The sequence below is a fragment of the Oncorhynchus nerka genome, linkage group LG24 (genome assembly GCF_034236695.1).
Source record: "Oncorhynchus nerka isolate Pitt River linkage group LG24, Oner_Uvic_2.0, whole genome shotgun sequence".
Lineage (NCBI taxonomy): Eukaryota > Metazoa > Chordata > Actinopteri > Salmoniformes > Salmonidae > Oncorhynchus > Oncorhynchus nerka.
The window spans coordinates 71,139,133-71,158,611 of NC_088419.1; the positions used below are offsets into that span (position 1 = coordinate 71,139,133).

General features: G+C 45.4%; 1 protein-coding gene across 1 annotated transcript in view; it reads right to left on the reverse strand.

Moving 5' to 3' along the window:
- Positions 1-6,149: 6,149 nt before the first annotated feature.
- The window catches only part of LOC115107423 (vascular endothelial growth factor receptor 2-like), a 47,122-nt gene continuing 33,792 nt past the window's right edge, over positions 6,150-19,479 (reverse strand). Inside the window, exon 7 of the mRNA XM_065009124.1 lies at positions 6,150-6,333. The gene's annotated coding sequence lies outside the window, so the exon portion shown is untranslated. The remainder of the gene's footprint in view (positions 6,334-19,479) is intronic.

A 19,479-nucleotide genomic window follows, 5' to 3' on the forward strand; every position in this document is an offset into this window, starting at 1 on the left:
GTTTGGCAAGACTTGAAAATGGCTGTCTAGCAATGATCAACAACAAACTTGATGAAGCTTGAAGACTTAAAAAAGCAAAATGCTTATAATAAATTCCACTATACTCTGTGAAGACCCATTAAAGAGGCAACGCGTCAATACAGGACTAAGATTGAATCCTACTACACCAGTTCCGACGCTGTGGCAGGGCTTGCAAACTATTTTGGACTACAAAGGGAAGACCAGCTACGAGCTGCTCAATGACACAAGCCTACCAGACGAGCTAAAGGACTTCTATGTGCACTTCAAAGCAAGCAACACTGAAGCATGCATGAGAGCAACAGCTGTTCTGGACGACTGTAGCCGATGTAAGACCTTTAAACAGGTCAACATTCACAAGGTCACAGGGCCAGACAGATTATCAGGACGTGTACTCTGAGCATGCGCTGATAATTCTACATGTTTCAAACAGCCCACCTTTAGTCCCTGTGCCCAAGAACATCAAGGTAACCTGCCTAAATGACTACCAACTCATAACACTCACGTCTGTAGCCATGAAGTACTTTGAAAGGCTAGTCATGGCTCACATCAACATCATCATCCCAGAAACCCTAGACCCACTCCAATTTGCATACTGCCCCAACATATCCACAGATGATGTAATCTCTATTGCACTCCACACTGCCCTTTCCCACCTGGACAAAAGGAACACTTATGTGAGAATGTTATTCATTGACTACAGCTCAGAGTTAAAAACTATAGTGCCCTCAAAGCTCATAACTAAACTAAAGACCCTAAGACTAAACACCTCCCTCTGCAACTGGATCATGGACTTCCTGACGGGCCACCACCAGGTGGTAAGGGTAGGTTACAATATATCTGTCACACTGGTCCTCAACACAGGGGCCCCTCAGGGGTGGGTGCTTAGACCCACTTGTCCTCCCTGTTCACCCATGACTATGTGGCCCAGCATAACTATAACACAATCATTAAGTGTGCAGACGACACAATGGTGATAGGCCTGATCACCGACAATGATGAGACAGTCTATAGGGAGGAGGTCAGAGACCTGGCAGTGGGGTGCCAGGACAACAACCTCTCACTCATCATGATTAAGAAAAAGGAGATGATTGTGGACTACAGGAAAAGAAGAGCCGAGCATACCCCGATTCTTATCGACGTGTCAGTGTATAATGTCTGTTTGTAACAGTGTGTTATATGTTAAAATGTGATCGTATTATAAATTGTATTTTAATGTTTAAGGACTCCAAATGAGGACTAAAAGAGATAATCACAAATCTAATCAAATCAACAGGGCTTTAGTGGAGCAGGTTGAGACCTTCAAGTTCCTTGATATCCACGTCACAAACAAACTAACATGGTCCAAACACACCAAGACAGTTGTGAAAAGGGCACTAAAACGTTTATTCCCCCAAAAGAGACTGAAAAGATTTGGCATGAGTCATCAGATTCTCAAAAGTTCTACAGTTGCACCATCGAGAGCATCCTGGTTACATGTTACATCACTGGTTACATCACTGCCTGGTATGGCAATTACACGGCCTCTGACCGCAAGGCTCTACAGAGGATAGTGCGTACGGCCCAGTACATCACTGGGGCCAAGCTTCCTGCCATCCAGGACCTCTATACCAGGCGGTGTGAGAGGAAGGCCCTAAAAACTGTCAAAGACTCCAGCCACCCTAGTCATAGACTATTCTCTCTGCTACCTCACAGCAAGCGGTACCGGAGCGTCAAGTCTAGGTCCAAAAGGCTTCTTAACAGATTACCTTGACTAACCTGTACCCCATCACATTGATTGGGTACGGGTACCCCCTGTATATAGCCTCGTTATTATTATTTTATTGTTGCTATTTTATTTATTTTTTCTCTAGTTTATTTTGTAAATATTTTCTTAACTCTTATTTTTCTTAAAACCTGCATTGTTGTTTAAGGGCATGTAAGTAAACATTTCACTAAGGTCTACACCTGTTGTATTTGGTGCATGTGACAAATAAAATTTGATTTGAAATATTGCACTGTACAATCCAGATGTGCTAAGCTCTTAGAGACTTACCCTGAAAGACTCACAGCTGTAATCACTGCCAAAGTTTATTCTAACATGTGTTGACTCAGTGGTGTGAATACACATGTAAATGAGATATTTCTGTACTTAATTTTCAATACATTTGCTAAAATGTCTAAAAACATGTTTTCACTTTGCCATTATGTGGTATTGTGTGTAGATGATGGTGACAACTTGGAGAAATGTTGGGCTTAAGTGGGATGCTGAATCTTTACACTTTAGCAAGTCTGTATTCAGACTTATTAAATTATTCTTGTTGTCCATATTAAAGGGCACTTCATAAATATTGACAAATATGCACAAAATAAATATGCACAATTTCTACTTAAAATATCAAAGGGATGCAAAAGTCACTGCTGTCGTGGAATGACCTAACTCTCTCTGTATGATTGTATGAAAGCACAGCATTCTCTAGCATTCTCTATTTAGTATTTTGCCCCTCGGGTCCCAGAATATTCTAGAGCAGAATGACAGATTGGACATCACAGTAGATAATTATCTTTAACTCCCATACTTAAACAGGTGAGTCTCTATAGAGACTAGCTATAACTGCCTGTGATAGGGACCTACTCCTTTCCAGTTTTCCATAGCCTGGGCCAGGTACATCATGTTGTCTCCAACGTGAAAAATCTCTGCCTGTACTCCACTTAAATTTACAGGTGACAACAAGTAAAGAGAATTTTGTGCAATGTAGATGTTGATTCTCTAATGTGTATCTTCTCTTATTTTTTGGTTGATCATTCTTGAGTTTTATCGGTTTAACTGTGAGTAGTGTAGAAGGGGCTAAATGTCACATATGGGTGTGTTTGTGGCTTACCACCATTTCCCTCTTTCACCCAGCTGCTCAGGAAGCATGTGCCCCTGTGTGTGTGGAGACTGTGTGGGGATGGGCAGTCGGCTTGGTGTGACTTGGGGGTGACACCACAGCCTGCCAGCCAGAAGCTCGAAGATATGGACACCGCAGCGGGGGTACAGGAGAGAGAAGGGTGGGGGGGGCACCAAGGAACAGGGGGCAGGGGAGTAGGCTTATCTAAGGTACACTGCACTTCCTCCTGTGGTAATCCAGACAGCTCCCTCCTTCCCTCAGCCCCCTAAGTGTACACACATAGACATTGGGAGGGCACAGGGTACACACAGTCCCCGTCTGGGAGGACCAAGAACAACAGTACATCAGTAAAGATAAAGAAATACATGGGGAATACACTGAGGCTGTGGTGAAATTGGAATGCCTCTCTTCATCACATGTTTTCTCTCTGTGCTTCAGATTTAAATGTACGCTCATAAAAGCATGTCATCAAGACCTAATGGTTGAAAGTTTCACTATAAAGATCAAGTGATTGTGTTTTGTATGTTATTTAAGATATTGCTACTAAGTAAAATATGAAATAGTCATAATCATACTATTTTCAGTCATCATGAATAACCCTCATGTTGTTTCCAGGTGTAGGATTAGAAGTCCAGAGTGAGATGGATGACCTGGGAGGACTGGTGTGTTTTAGTTCACCCCTGGAAGCAGTGATGATAAGAGATATCGTCAGTTCATTGTGACAAGGTTAATATAGCGTTGCCATCTGACCTTTGACCTCTCATCCCAGGCTTGACAGCTGGGTGTTCCGTCAAACTAGATCTGGGCCCCATGGGAACCTGGCTGGCTTTCCACACAGTCGGTTCATTTTCATGGACCTGAACCAAGCATTTGAGATTAGATTAAAGTGCGGTATGTGTTGAGAGAGATTGTGTTGACAGGCAGAATTCACACAAGGAATCCTTGTGTTGCTGAGTTTCACATCCATTTGCCAAAAGTTTATTCATGTTTCTTATAAAAGGTGTGGCACACTTTGCTGCTGCCTCATTCTGTACATTATGTTAGTATTGGTGTGTAACTGAGGCCACCATTCCTTCAGGAAAACATGTTCTGTACTATTTATTTCACATACTGTATGTATAATGTTCCGTGAGATTCATTCAATTACCATCAAACAATCGTGATATATTGATGCCAATGTTGTTTCTCAGTTGTCACACTAGCATTATTCAGTCAGCTGGCCAACATTAATATAGACATATGGAGCACAAGCCTGTTTTGCTGAGAGCGTCAGCAGGAGCCTCTATATCAAACGAATATAAAATATTTTAAAGCAGCTGGTCACTTTTCATGTTTAGTGTATCATCAATCTTGAACTTATTTGTTATTTGCTGGCTTGTTCATCTCAGTTATACTGTAAATAAATGCCACTGCATGGGCACAGGGGAAACACTTGTACCCTGTTCTCTTCATCACATTACCATCTCTTCCTAACATGGTGGTATAGAGAATGTATGACAGAGATGTTGTGTGCTACTGATAGCATTTTGTCATGTGTGTTTTCATGACAAAATGTGTGTATCGAATTCTCCAATGGGCATCTTAGGACCAGGTGAGCTGCTGAGAACGGCTGACTGCAGTTTTCACTACCATTGAACAGAGATGTTTCTCCCTTTAAATTCCTAGGAACTACAGAGTGCAGGGTAAGCTGGCCTTGTTCTTGTTTTCTTGCTTATACAGCAGAATGAGAGTCCTTGCTGAAGGCTAGATCAGTAGACTTGGCTCTAGCAAGGGATTGTGTTTAGTGTGGGCACTACTAAGATTATGGATAACAGGTCTTCTCTTGCAAGTCCTACAACATTTTTTCCCAAGGTGTCATTCTCAGGTTTGGCTTAAGTCTTTAGTGGAAGGCTTCGCCGTGGAACATTCCATTAGGTGTGGGTAAATCACCTGTCCACTTATTAATGATTCAACAACAGGCATGAGAGGTCACAGAGGACAAGGTAGGAAGTTTCCAGTGAATTTTGGTGTGGTGAACTTTACGCCGTGAGAAATCAAGAAATAAATGCATTTTTATACTTCATATCTATATAGGATTACAGTACCTGATAATGCTGGATAACCTTTCATATTTGTATGATCTCTGTATTATCTTGTATATTCTACTTTCCATCACACACATTTCAACTGTAAATCCTTTGGCTAAGTTCATGCTGTGAAGGGGTGTCACTAACGTGTGTTTTCACAGTACAATGGATTCAATAATGAGAGCACTGAGCTGTTGAATTCAAACAATCTCTTCCCGGTGGGCCCTCTGACTCTCCACATATGGTACTATTGACAGTAGACACAGTGAGATGGACCCAGGGACCATGCCTGACTGAATGGTCAGGGGTTGAAGGAAAACCTGGGGTCTCATCCTGGCTGACCAGCAGGGACAGTCACACATAAGTGTAACCCAAAGCCCAGGATATGTAGAATAGTAGGTTGGAGGTTGGGTCAGTCAAGAGACATTATGGACCAGCTTGACTTGACCTGAAACTGAGAACACATTCATTTGTGGAGGGAACATGTTCCCTTTCAACTCAGAGAACATTGTGATTGATAAGCAAGGGATATAACATCCCATCAGGCCCAGTTCTATTTGAGTCGCTACACCCTTCCCCTAGCTCCTTGACCCTAACCCTTCAATGCTCACAGATCTGATAGGGGCTGGATAGGTGAAAGCAATATAATATTAGCTCCACTAAGGAAGGGCTACGCGAAGACCATACCAGTACTGATTGCCCCATCCTCCTCCTTTCAGATCAGTGAACACATATGGAGTAGTGTCTAGGAGAAGGATCTAGGGACTGAAATAGAATCAGACCTACTGTTCTCTACTGTCATTTAGGTGTCAGTAGGATTAGTTACTTGATTCAATCCATAGCGCAGAAGATCTGTGTTGTAGTGCGGTTGAATTTAAAGGTAATATCCGATTGAGCCAACATACTGTATGCAGAGTTTACCGTGAATGCAGACTCAGCGAATGCAGAAACATTGCCTTTAAATGTCAATCGTGCTACAACAAGATCTTCTGCGCCACAGATTGAATCAGTTCACTGTTAGATTTCTGTCAGTGAAGTGAAATAAGCCAGATGTCTGTGAGCAGTAATGATCTGTCAGCACCCTGTCATTTTAGGTCTCACTCAGGAAAGTGCTCTTGTTTCGGTAGGAAGGTTCAGACACATCCAGTATCATGACACAAGGCGAGACCCAGATGCAGACACAGGAGGCAGATGATTGGAGTTTAAGATGTTTAATAAATCCAAAGGGAGTAGGCAAGAGAATGGTCATGGAAAGGCAAAAGGTCAAAACCAGTTCAGGGGGTACCGAAGGGCAGGCAGCCTCGAGGTCAGTGCAGGCAGAATGGTCAGGCAGGCGGGCATGAAGTCCAGAAAACAGGCAAGGGTCAGAACCGGGAGGACTAGCAAAAGGAGAATTGAAAAAGGAGTACGGGAAAAAAACACGCTTGTTGACTTGATAAACATACAAGACAAAAACTGGCACAGAGAGGCAGGAAACACAGGGATAAATATACTGGAGAAAACAAACGATACTTGGAGGGGGTGGAGACAATAACGAGGACAGGTGAAACTGATCAGGGTGTGACATCCAGATTAGTTTGTGCAACATGCCTCTCTTCCTCTCATAAAGACAGTCAACATATTACTGTACTGAAACAGATGTGGCCTAAGCAACAAATGCTAGCTAACCCCTGGGCATTGGACAGGCTGTATGTTTTGACTGAACGCAACTGTGTGATAATTAATAGATGGGTCATTACCCTTTATTGTGGTGTAAATCTCTTTGGACGACAGGCAAATCATATTTTCGATAAATATTATACAGATCATATCTAGAAAGATTTGCATAAATTAGCCCTCTTTTTTTGGTTGTATTGAAGGACTTCACTACTGAAGAGCTGTTTTGGCCTTCACTGTCTGACCCTCATTTATCCTGGGCCATGGGTTAAGGCTGCTAGTTAACCCCTGCCACTCAGAGAGAGTAGTCACTCAGACTAGCTCTGTTAGTTGTTGAACAACTGTGATCTCCTTTGTCCTGAGGACTATGCATCCCCTACAAGCCATTGTGTGTGTGTGTTAAACATAGACTCCCTTCATAACTGAATAATTACACACCCACTGAATCCATATTAGACAGTAATCAAGCCTTTGAAGAGCTTGTGTGGTGTCATCATCAGTCATGTGGATGTGTGAGTGCATCAGTTACAGTGTTTTCCACTCCCCCTAGCATTACTTCATTTTATGAGTGTCTTTCACTGTACTCTGGTTATTAAACAATGAATAACAAGACCTTTTCTATTTTATCCATGAGAGGTTACTGCAGCATAAAATCATAAAAGACAGCTAGCTCTCTTACCCACATTACCTACTGACTGCACAGACCTAAATCATGCTCTATTGCTCCTCCTAACTCCTCCCCAGTCATCTGATATGTCTGTCTTGCTCTTACCCCAAGGACATTGTACCTTTTTTAATTATACCCACTTGTTTAGTACTACAAGCAGGTTGATGATGGGGGGTTCAACATAATTAAAGTGGTATTTAGGACCTTGTCTGAACTCAGACCTAAAGTCAGTAAAGCATACTAATGGTCTGGTTGGTAGAACTGATGTTTGGATGAGGAAATAGACAGGTGATTTATCTGTCACCATTACTATACTCTACGTCACTGCTCCTGGCATCTGCTGCTCAGTGTTTTTCCATGTCATGTTTGAGCTCTAGGCTGTCTTGGGATCACTCCCATATGTTTGGGGAGTCTTGTAGACCTAGCTAATAGTATTACAATTATCATATCTACAGTGCCTTCAGAAAGTATTCACAACTCTTGACTTTTTCCATATTTTCTTGTGTTAGAAGATGGGATTCAAATTGATTTAATTGTCATTTTTTGTCAACGATTTACACAAAATAGTCTAATGTCAAAGTGAACGATTAATCCTAACATTTTAAAGGATTATTGAAAAATAAAACGCTAATATACCTTGATTACATAAGTATTCAACCCCCTGAGTCAATTAATGTCAGAATCACATTTGGAATGATTACAGCTGTGAGTCTTTCTGGGTAAGTCTTTAAGAGTTTTGCACACCTGGATTGTACAATATTTGCACATATTCTATAAAAAATTATTCAAGCTCTGTCAAGTTGATTGTTGATCATTGCTAGACAGACATTTTAATTTCTTACCATAGATTTTCAAGATGATTTAAGTCAAAACTGTAACTAGGCCACTAAGGAACATTCAATGTCGTCTTAGTAAGCAACTCCGGTGTATATTTGGTCTTACTGTATGTTTTAGGCTATTGTTCTGCTGAAAGGCGAATTTGTCTCCCAGTGTCTATTGGAAATCTGACTGAACCAGGTTTTCCTCCAGGGTTTTGCCTGTGCTTAGCTCTATTCTGTTTCTTTGTAATCTTAAAAACTCTTTAGTCCTTGCCAATGATAAGCATACCCATAACATGATGCAGCCACCACCATGCTTGAAAATATGAAGAGTGGTACTCAGTGATGTGTTGTATTGGATTTGCCCCAAACATAACGCTTTGTATTCAAGTCATAAAGTTCATCTTTGCCACATTTTTTGCTATTACTGTACTTTAGTGCCTTATTGCAAACAGGATGCATGTATTTTCACTCTGTCATTTAGGTTAGTATTGTGGATTAACTACAATATTGTTGATCCATCCCCAGTTTTCTCCCATCGCAGCCATTAAACTCTGTAACCATTTTAAAGTCACCATCGGCCTCATGCTGAAATCCCTAGCTGGTTTCCTTCCTCTCCGGCAACTGAGTTAAGAAGGACACATTTATCTTTGTAGTGACTGGGTGTATTGATACACCATCAAAGTCTAATTAATAAATCACCATGCTCAAAGGGATATTCAGTGTCTGCTGTTTTTTACCCACCTACCAATAGGTGCCCTTCTTTGTGAGGCATCTGAAAACCTCCCTGGCCTTTGTGGTTGAATCTGTGTTTGAAATTCACTGCCCGACTCAGGGACCTTACAGATAATTGTATGTGTGGGGACAGGAAATGGCGTAGTCATTTAAAAATCATGTGAAACACTATTATTGCACACATCATTAAACATTTTGTAAATGAAGGGTGCCTGGTCCTTATGCAACTTATTATTTGACATGTTAAGCGCATTTTTACTCATTAACTTACAGTTGAAGTCGGAAGTTTACATACACCTTAGCCAAATACATTTAAACTCAGTTTTTCACAATTCCTGTCATTAATCCCAGTAAAAATGTCCTGTCTTAGGTCAGTTTGGATCACCACTTTATTTTAAGAATGTGAAATGTCAGAATAATAGTAGAGACAATGATTGATCCCAGTGTGTCAGAAGGAGAGGAACCGACTTCAGGAGAAGTCTTGACATTTGGCCCATTCCTCCTGACAGAGCTGGTGTTATTGAGTCAGGTTTGTAGGCCTCCTTGCTCGCACACACTTTTTCAGTTCTGCTCACAAATTTTCTATAGGATTGAGGTGAGGGCTTTGTGATGGCCACTCTAATACCTTGACTTTGTTGTCCTTCATTTTGCCACAACATTGGAAGTATGCTTGGGGAAAATGTCCATTTGGAAGACCCATTTGCGACCAAGCTTGAACTTCCCGACTGATGCCTTGAGATGTTGCTTCAAAATATCCACATAATTGTCCTTCCTCATGGTACCATCTATTTTGTGGTGTTCACCAGTCCCTCCTGCAGCAAAGCACCCCAAAACTTGAGGCTGCCACGCCCGTGCTTCACGGTTGGGATGGTGTTCTTCGACTTGCAAGTCACCCCCTTTTTCCTCCAAACATAACGATTGTCATTATGGCCAAACAGTTCTATATTTGTTTCATCAGACCAGAGGACATTTCTCCAAAAAGTATGATCTTTGTCCCCATGTGCAGTTGCAAACTGTAGTCTGGTTTTTCATGGCGGTTTTGGAGCAGTGGCTTCTTCCTTGCTGAGCTGCCTTTCAGGTTATGTCGATATAGGACTCATTTTTACTGTGGATATAGATACTTTTGTACCTGTTTCCTCCAGCATCTTCACAGGGTCATTTGCTGTTGTTCTGGGATTGATTTTCACTTTTCGCACCAAAGTACATTCATCTCGAGGAGACAGAACGCGTCTCATTCCTGAGCGATATGACGGCTGCGTGGTCCCATGGTGTTTATACTTGCGTACTATTGTTTGTACAGATGAACGTGGTACCTTCAGGCATTTGTAAATTGCTCCCAAGGATGAACCAGACTTGTGGAGGTCTACAATTTTATTCTGAGGTCTTGGCTGATTTCTTTTGATTTTTCCATGATGTCAAGCAAAGAGGTACTGACTTTGAAGGTAGGCCTTGAAATACATCCACAGGTACACCTCCAATTGACTCAAATTATGTCAATTAGCCTATCAGAAGCTTCTAAAGCCATGACATCATTTTCTGGAATTTTCCAAGCTGTTGAATAGCACAGTCATCTTAGTGTATGTAAACTTCTGACCCACTGGAATTGTGATACAGTGAATTATAATTATAACAATTTTTGGAACAATTACTTGTGTCATGCACAAAGTAGATGTACTAAGCGACTTGCCAAAACTATAGTTTGTCAACAAGAAATTTGTGGAGTGGTTGAGATACGAGTTTTAATGACTCCAACCCAAGTGAATGTGTCATGTATTGTCATATTATGTCTTGTTCCTGTTCTTTCTCTTCACTCCGTCTCCCTCTTCTGGTCGTATTAGGTTACCTTCTCTTCCTTTCCTTCCCCCAGCTGTTCCTCATCTTCTCTAACTACCTCGTTCACCCTTTTCCCACCTGTTCCCTTTTTCCCTCTGATTAGGTCTCTATTTCTCTCTCTGTTCCTGCTTCTGTCTTTGTCAGATTCTCGTTTGAGTTTCTCATGCCAGAACCAAACTATCGTCTCGTTTGCTTCACCCTTGTCTCGTCCTGTCGGAATCTGCCTGATCATCTGATGCTACGTGTGATCAGGTACCTCTGTCCTCTAAAACCCGCACCTACCCAGAGAGACCAGCAGTCTGTCGCCGCTAACCCTGCTATTCTCCTCGGCTGCTAAGAAGGGGACTCTTCTGTAAATATCAGAAGGACTTTATGATTTATTTGTCGCCCTCTCTGCGGGTTGTCTATTTTGCCATTCTATACATTTGAAGAGGATCTATGTCTTCCCTGTGTTTTGACATTAAAGGACTCTGTTTTTGTTAAACCGCTTTTGGGTCCTCACTCACCTGCATAACAGAATGTAATCTTCCGACTTCAACTGTATGTAGGCTTGCCAAAGCAAAGGGTTTGAATACTTATTGACTCAAGCATATCATTTTTAATTAATTCGTAAACATTTCTAAAAACATAATTCTAGTTTGACGTTATGGGGTATTGTGTGTAGGCCAGTGACACACAATCCATTTTAAATTCAAGCTGTAACAAGAAAATGTGGAAAAAGTCAAGGGGTGTGAACTTTCTTAAGGCACTGTATCTATTTATGTCAATGTTTACTTTCAGTTCTCTAGTCAGACCATGGTGGAGTGTTTATTTGCGTTCTAATGTAATAGGGCTTGAAAACTGCCTGGGGGTGTATTTGCACTCAGAAAACAGAAATGAAATCCTCTGTTAAAGGTCATTGGTCATGTGATGACCATTAGACATGTGATTTTTGACCTACAGTGACCCTTCTGCTTTACAACAAAACACCCCATTCTCTTTCTTGGTCTATGTTTAGCCTCTTATTTCACATAAACACTATGACGCAGGTACATATAGTATAGTACACCATTGTGATAGAAATACAAATAAAATGTTATTGCTCCATTTGGTCACATGGTTAATAAATGTGTGAATCTAGGTTCCTCAATATTGTTTAATCTCATTTTGTTGCTGTGGTCTTATTTTATTTTTATTTTTTATTTCACCTTTATTTAACCAGGTAGGCTAGTTGAGAACAAGTTCTCATTTGCAACTGCGACCTGGCCAAGATAAAGCATAGCAGTGTGAACAGACAACACAGAGTTACACATGGAGTAAACAATTAACAAGTCAATAACACAGTAGAAAAAAAATGGGCAGTCTATATACAATGTGTGCAAAAGGCATGAGGAGGTAGGCGAATAATACAATTTTGCAGATTAACACTGGAGTGATAAATGATCAGATGGTCATGTACAGGTAGAGATATTGGTGTGCAAAAGAGCAGAAAAGTAAATAAATAAAAAACAGTATAAAAACAGTATGGGAATGAGGTAGGTGAAAATGGGTGGGCTATTTACCAATAGACTATGTACAGCTGCAGCGATCGGTTAGCTGCTCGGATAGCTGATGTTTGAAGTTGGTGAGGGAGAAAAAAGTCTCCAACTTCAGCGATTTTTGCAGTTCGTTCCAGTCACAGGCAGCAGAGTACTGGAACGAAAGGCGGCCAAATGAGGTGTTGGCTTTAGGGATGATCAGTGAGATACACCTGCTGGAGCGCGTGCTACGGATGGGTGTTGCCATCGTGACCAGTGAACTGAGATAAGGCGGAGCTTTACCTAGCATGGACTTGTAGATGACCTGGAGCCAGTGGGTCTGGCGACGAATATGTAGCGAGGGCCAGCCGACTAGAGCATACAAGTCGCAGTGGTGGGTGGTATAAGGTGCTTTGGTGACAAAACGGATGGCACTGTGATAGACTGCATCCAGTTTGCTGAGTAGAGTGTTGGAAGCCATTTTGTAGATGACATCGCCGAAGTCGAGGATCGGTAGGATAGTCAGTTTTACTAGGGTGAGCTTGGCGGCGTGAGTGAAGGAGGCTTTGTTGCGGAATAGAAAGCCGACTCTTGATTTGATTTTCGATTGGAGATGTTTGAGTCTGGAAGGAGAGTTTGCAGTCTAGCCAGACACCTAGGTACTTATAGATGTCCACATATTCAAGGTCGGAACCATCCAGGGTGGTGATGCTAGTCGGGCATGCGGGTGCAGGCAGCGATCGGTTGAAAAGCATGCATTTGGTTTTACTCGCGTTTAAGAGCAGTTGGAGGCCACGGAAGGAGTGCTGTATGGCATTGAAGCTCGTTTGGAGGTTAGATAGCACAGTGTCCAATGACGGGCCGAAAGTATATAGAATGGTGTCGTCTGCGTAGAGGTGGATCAGGGAATCGCCCGCAGCAAGAGCAACATCATTGATATATACAGAGAAAAGAGTCGGCCCGAGAATTGAACCCTGTGGCACCCCCATAGAGACTGCCAGAGGACCGGACAGCATGCCCTCCGATTTGACACACTGAACTCTGTCTGCAAAGTAATTGGTGAACCAGGCAAGGCAGTCATCCGAAAAACCGAGGCTATTGAGTCTGCCGATAAGAATATGGTGATTGACAGAGTCGAAAGCCTTGGCGAGGTCGATGAAGACGGCTGCACAGTACTGTCTTTTATCGATGGCGGTTATGATATCGTTTAGTACCTTGAGCGTGGCTGAGGTGCACCCGTGACCGGCTCGGAAACCAGATTGCACAGCGGAGAAGGTACGGTGGGATTCGAGATGGTCAGTGACCTGTTTGTTGACTTGGCTTTCGAAGACCTTAGATAGGCAGGGCAGGATGGATATAGGTCTATAGCAGTTTGGGTCCAGGGTGTCTCCCCCTTTGAAGAGGGGGATGACTGCGGCAGCTTTCCAATCCTTGGGGATCTCAGACGATATGAAAGAGAGGTTGAACAGGCTGGTAATTGGGGTTGCGACAATGGCGGCAGATAGTTTCAGAAATAGAGGGTCCAGATTGTCAAGCCCAGCTGATTTGTATGGGTCTAGGTTTTGCAGCTCTTTCAGAACATCTGCTATCCGGATTTGGGTAAAGGAGAACCTGGAGAGGCTTGGGCGAGGAGCTGCGGGGGGCGGAGCTGTTGGCCGAGGTTGGAGTAGCCAGGCGGAAGGCATGGCCAGCCGTTGAGAAGTGCTTATTGAAGCTTTCGATAATCATGGATTTATCGGTGGAGACCGTGTTACCTAGCCTCAGTGCAGTGGGCAGCTGGGAGGAGGTGCTCTTGTTCTCCATGGACTTCACAGTGTCCCAGAACTTTTTGGAGTTGGAGCTACAGGATGCAAACTTCTGCCTGAAGAAGCTGGCCTTAGCTTTCCTGACTGACTGCTTGTATTGGTTCCTGACTTCCCTGAACAGTTGCATATCACGGGGCTATTCGATGCTATTGCAGTCCGCCACAGGATGTTTTTGTGCTGGTCGAGGGCAGTCAGGTCTGGAGTGAACCAAGGGCTGTATCTGTTCTTGGTTCTGCATTTTTGAACGGAGCATGCTTATCTAAAATGGTGAGGAAGTTACTTTTAAAGAATGACCAGGCATCCTCAACTGACGGGATGAGGTCAATGTCCTTCCAGGATACCCGGGCCAGGTCGATTAGAAAGGCCTGCTCACAGAAGTGTTTTAGGGAGCGTTTGACAGTGATGAGGGTGGTCGTTTGACTGCGGCTCCGTGGCGGATACAGGCAATGAGGCAGTGATCGCTGAGATCCTGGTTGAAGACAGCGGAGGTGTATTTGGAGGGCCAGTTGGTCAGGATGACGTCTATGAGGGTGCCCTTGTTTACAGAGTTAGGGTTGTACCTGGTGGGTTCCTTGATGATTTGAGTGAGATTGAGGGCATCTAGCTTACATTGTAGGACTGCCGGGGTGTTAAGCATATCCCAGTTTAGGTCACCTAACAGAACAAACTCTGAAGCTAGATGGGGGCGATCAATTCACAAATGGTGTCCAGGGCACAGCTGGGAGCTGAGGGTGGTCGGTAGCAGGCGGCAACAGTGAGAGACTTATTTCTGGAGAGAGTAATTTTCAAAATTAGTAGTTCGAACTGTTTGGGTATGGACCTGGAAAGTATGACATTACTTTGCAGGCTATCTCTGCAGTAGACTGCAACTCCGCCCCTTTGGCAGTTCTATCTTGACGGAAGATGTTATAGTTGGGTATGGAAATCTCTGAATTTTGGTGGCCTTCCTGAGCCAGGATTCAGACACGGCAAGGACATCAGGGTTAGCAGAGTGTGCTAAAGCAGTGAGTAAAACAAACTTAGGGAGGAGGCTTCTGATGTTGACATGCATAAAACCAAGGCTTTTTCGATCACTGAAGTCAACAAATGAGGGTACCTGGGGACATGCAGGGCCTGGGTTTACCTCCACATCACCCGCGGAACAGAGAAGGAGTAGTATGAGGGTGCGGCTAAAGGCTATCAAAACTGGTCGCCTAGAGCGTTGGGGGCAGAGGATAAGAGGAGCAGGTTTCTGGGCATGGTAGAATATATTCAGGGCATAATGCGCAGACAGGGGTATGGTGGGGTGCGGGTACAGCGGAGGTAGGCCCAGGCACTGGGTGATGATGAGAGGTTGTATCTCTGGACATGCTGGTTGTAATGGGTGAGGTCACCGCATGTGTGGGAGGTGGGACAAAGGAGGTAACAGGGGTATGCAGAGTGGGTCTAGGGGCTCCATTGTGAACTAAAACAATGATAACTAACCTGAACAACAGTATACAAGGCATATTGACATCTGAGAGAGACATACAGCGAGGCATACAGTAATCACAGGTGTTGAATTTGGAAAGCTAGCTAAAAACAGTAGGCGAGGCTAATCCGCTAGCACAACAAACAGCAGGTAAAATGGCGTTGACTAGGCAACGGGGCCGACAGATAAAACAAACAAGCAGAAAGGAGTACCGTGATCAATGGACAGTCCAGCATGCGTCAGCTATGTAGCCAAGAGATCAGTGTCCAGGGGGCAGCGGTGGATGGGCAGGGAAGCTGGGCTGGCGAGTGTTATCCAGGTTTTTAAAAAACTAACAATGACTAAATAGCTTGTAGCTAGTTAGCTGGTTAGCGTCTGGAGGTTCTTGAGTGTGTCATAAAAATAAAAATAAGAGTAAAAGTAATAGCGATTCCGTATCACATTGGGTGAGGCAGGTTTCCGGAAGGTATAAACAAATTAAAAATCAAAAAGAGATAGAAAGTAAATGGGGTCAGAGAGTGATTGGGACGCGGTGGTTCAGACGGTTAGCAGGCCTGTGCTAACAAGCTAACAGTTCGTAGGCCCGAGCTAGACAAGGTAGCAGTTAGCGGACCGGAGCTTGACAAGCTAGCCGTTAGCAGGCCGAATTAGCAAGCAGGGAGATAGCGAGGGCTAGAGAGTTAACCTTTGGGGGACGTCGCGATGGGGTGAGTCTGTTTATTCCTCTTCATGCGGTGACATCGACAGACCGGTCGTGGGCCCGGGTAATTGTAGCCCAGGAGTATGCTACAGGTGCTCTAGTACGCTAGGTGAGCTGGAGACACAGCGATTCAGAAAGCTCGCGGGCCTTGGCCAGCAGATGGATCTTTGGCGATGTCGCAGCGGAAAAGCCTGTTGAAACCCCCTCGGACGATTATGTCGGCGGACCAGTCGTGATGGATCGGCGGAGCTCCGTGTCGGCAGTAGAGGGTCCAGGCCAATTGGCAAAATAGGTATTGTTGGACCTCTTCGGCTAGTCGGGAGATGGGCTTAGCTCGAGGCTAGCTCAAGGCTAACTGGTGCTTGCTCTGGGACAGAGACGTTAGCCAGGAGTAGCCACTCGGATTGCAGCTAGCTAGTTGCGATGATCCGGTGTAAAGGTTCAGAGCTTGCGGTAGGAATCCGGAGATGTGGTAGAGAAAAAGCAGTCTGATATGCTTTGGGTTGATGTCGCGCTGGTGTCCTAGTTAGCTTTGAAGACCGCTAGCAGTGGCTAGCTACTAGCTAGTTAGCTGGCTAGCTTCTGATGAGGGTTCCGGTTCTAAAGTATAGAAAAAGCAGATCCGTACCACATTGGGTGATGCGGGTTGCAGGAGAGTATATTCAGCCTGTAGTTGGAAAGTGAGATTAAAATATGTACGAAATATATACAGAAAAAAAAAACGAGGAAAAACTATATTTACACTATACAGGACGGGACAAGACAAAACACACGTCCGACTGCTTGGTTTCCTCTTATCTTCATGTAAGCCACATAATCTTCCCCAAACACCACCTATAGTCTGAGACAAGGCAGGGTTGATATGATGTAGGCTACTGATAAAGGGATCAAGACTTATTTTTATGTTTGGACCAGAAAAGGGAACTGTCACGGTCTGACCATCGTTCGTATGTGTTTTCCTTGTTTTAGTGTTGGTCAGGACGTGAGCTGGGTGGGCATTCTATGTTGTGTGTCTGGTTTGTCTATTTCTATGTTAGGCCTGATATGGTTCTCAATCAGAGGCAGGTGTTAGTCATTGTCTCTGATTGGGAACCATATTTAGGTAGCCTGTTTTGTGTTGGGTTTTGTGGGTGATTGTCCTTAGTGTCTTGATGTCCTTATTCTGTGTTAGTTTACACTAGTATAGGCTGTTTTGGTTTTCGTTACGTTTATTGTTTTGTAGTGTTTGTATTTAGATTCGTGTTACGTTTGTTCATTAAACATGGATCGCAATCTACACACTGCATTTTGGTCCGACTCTCCTTCACCACATGAGAACCGTTACAGAATCACCCACCACAAACGGACCAAGCAGTGTGTCAACAGGCAGGAGCCGCAGGAGAGGCAACAGAGGCAGCAGGAGCAGCAGCAGCGACAGTGGGTTTGGCTGCACTACTTGGAGAAATGGACTTGGGAGGAGATTCTAGACGGGAGAGGACCCTGGGAACAGCCTGGAGATTATTGTCGCCCCAAAGCCGAGCTGGAGGCAGCAAAAGCAGAGAGGCGGCATTATTAGGAGCTAGCACGGCAGAGCGGATGGAAGCCCGAGAGTCAGCCCCCAAAATTTCGCTCACAGGGAGTAAGGCTACGCCAGGTAAGAGACCTGCGCAAACTCCCTGTGCTTACCGGGGGGCGGGTGCATAGCCCGGTGCGGTATATTCCAGCTCCTCCTATCGGCCGGGCTAGAGTGGGCATCGAGCCAGGTAAGGTTGGGCAGGCTCGGTGCTCAAGAGCTCCAATGCGCCTGCACGGTCCGGTCTATCCAGTACCACCTCCACACCCCAGCCCTCTGGTAGCAGCCCACCGCACCAGGCTTCCTGTGCGTGTCCTCGGTCCAGTACCACCAGTGCCAGCACCACGCATCAGGCCTCCAGTGCGCCTCGCCTCTCCAGCGCTGCCGGAGTCTCCCGCTTGTTCAGCGCTGCTGGAGCCTTTCTCCTCTCCTGCGCTGCCGGAGTCTCCCGCCTGTTCAGCGCAGCCAGAGCCTTCCTCCTCTACAGCGCTGCTGGAGTCTCCTGCCTGTACAGCGCAGCCTGAGCTGCCAGCCTGCATGGAGCAGCCAGAGCTGTAAGTCTGCATGAAGCAGCCAGAGCTGTCAGTCTGCATGGAGCAGCCAGAGATGTCAGTCTGCAAGGAGCTGCCAGTCTGCAAGGAGCTGCCAGTCTGCAAGGAGCTGCCAGTCTGCACGGAGCTGCCAGTCTGCACGGAGCTGCCAGTCTGCAAGGAGCTGCCAGTCTGCACGGAGCTGCCAGTCTGCACGGAGCTGCCAGAGCTGCCAGTCTGTAAGAAGCCGCCAGAGCTGTCAGCCTATATGGAGCAGCCAGACCCGCCAGTCAGTGTGGAGCAGCCAGAGCCGCCAGTCAGCCAGGATCCGCCAGTCAGCCAGACTCTTCCAGATCTGCCAGTCAACCAGACTCTTCCAGATCCGCCAGTCAACCAGACTCTTCCAGATCCGCCAGTCAACCAGACTCTTCCAGATCCGCCAGTCAACCAGACTCTTCCAGATCCGCCAGTCAACCAGACTCTTCCAGATCCGCCAGTCAGCCGGGATCTGCCAGAACTGCCAGTCAGCCAGGATCCGCCAGTCGGCCAGGATCCGCCAGTCGGCCAGATCCGCCAGTCAGCCAGGATCCGCCAGTCAGCCAGGATCCGCCAGATCCGCCAGTCGGCCAGGATCCGCCAGTCGGCCAGGATCCGCCAGTCAACCAGGATCCGCCAGTCAACCAGACTCTTCCAGATCCGCCAGTCAACCAGACTCTTCCAGATCCGCCAGTCAACCAGACTCTTCCAGATCCGCCAGTCAACCAGACTCTTCCAGATCCGCCAGTCGGCCGGGATCTGCCAGATCCGCCAGTCGGCCGGGATCCGCCAGTCGGCCGGGATCCGCCAGTCCCGCCAGTCAGCCAGGATCCGCCAGTCAGCCAGGATCCGCCAGTCAGCCAGGATCCGCCAGTCAGCCAGGATCCGCCAGTCAGCCAGGATCCGCCAGTCAGCCAGAATCCGCCAGTCAGCCAGGATCCGCCAGTCAACCAGGATCCGCCAGTCAACCGGACTCTTCCAGATCCGCCAGTCAACCGGACTCTTCCAGATCCGCCAGTCAACCGGACTCTTCCAGATCCGCCAGTCAACCGGACTCTTCCAGATCCGCCAGTCAACCGGACTCTTCCAGATCCGCCAGTCAACCGGACTCTTCCAGATCCGCCAGTCAACCTCACTCTTCCAGATCCGCCAGTCAACCGGACTCTTCCAGATCCGCCAGTCAACCAGACTTTTCCTGATCCGCCAGTCAACCAGACTCTTCCAGATCCGCCAGTCAACCAGACTCT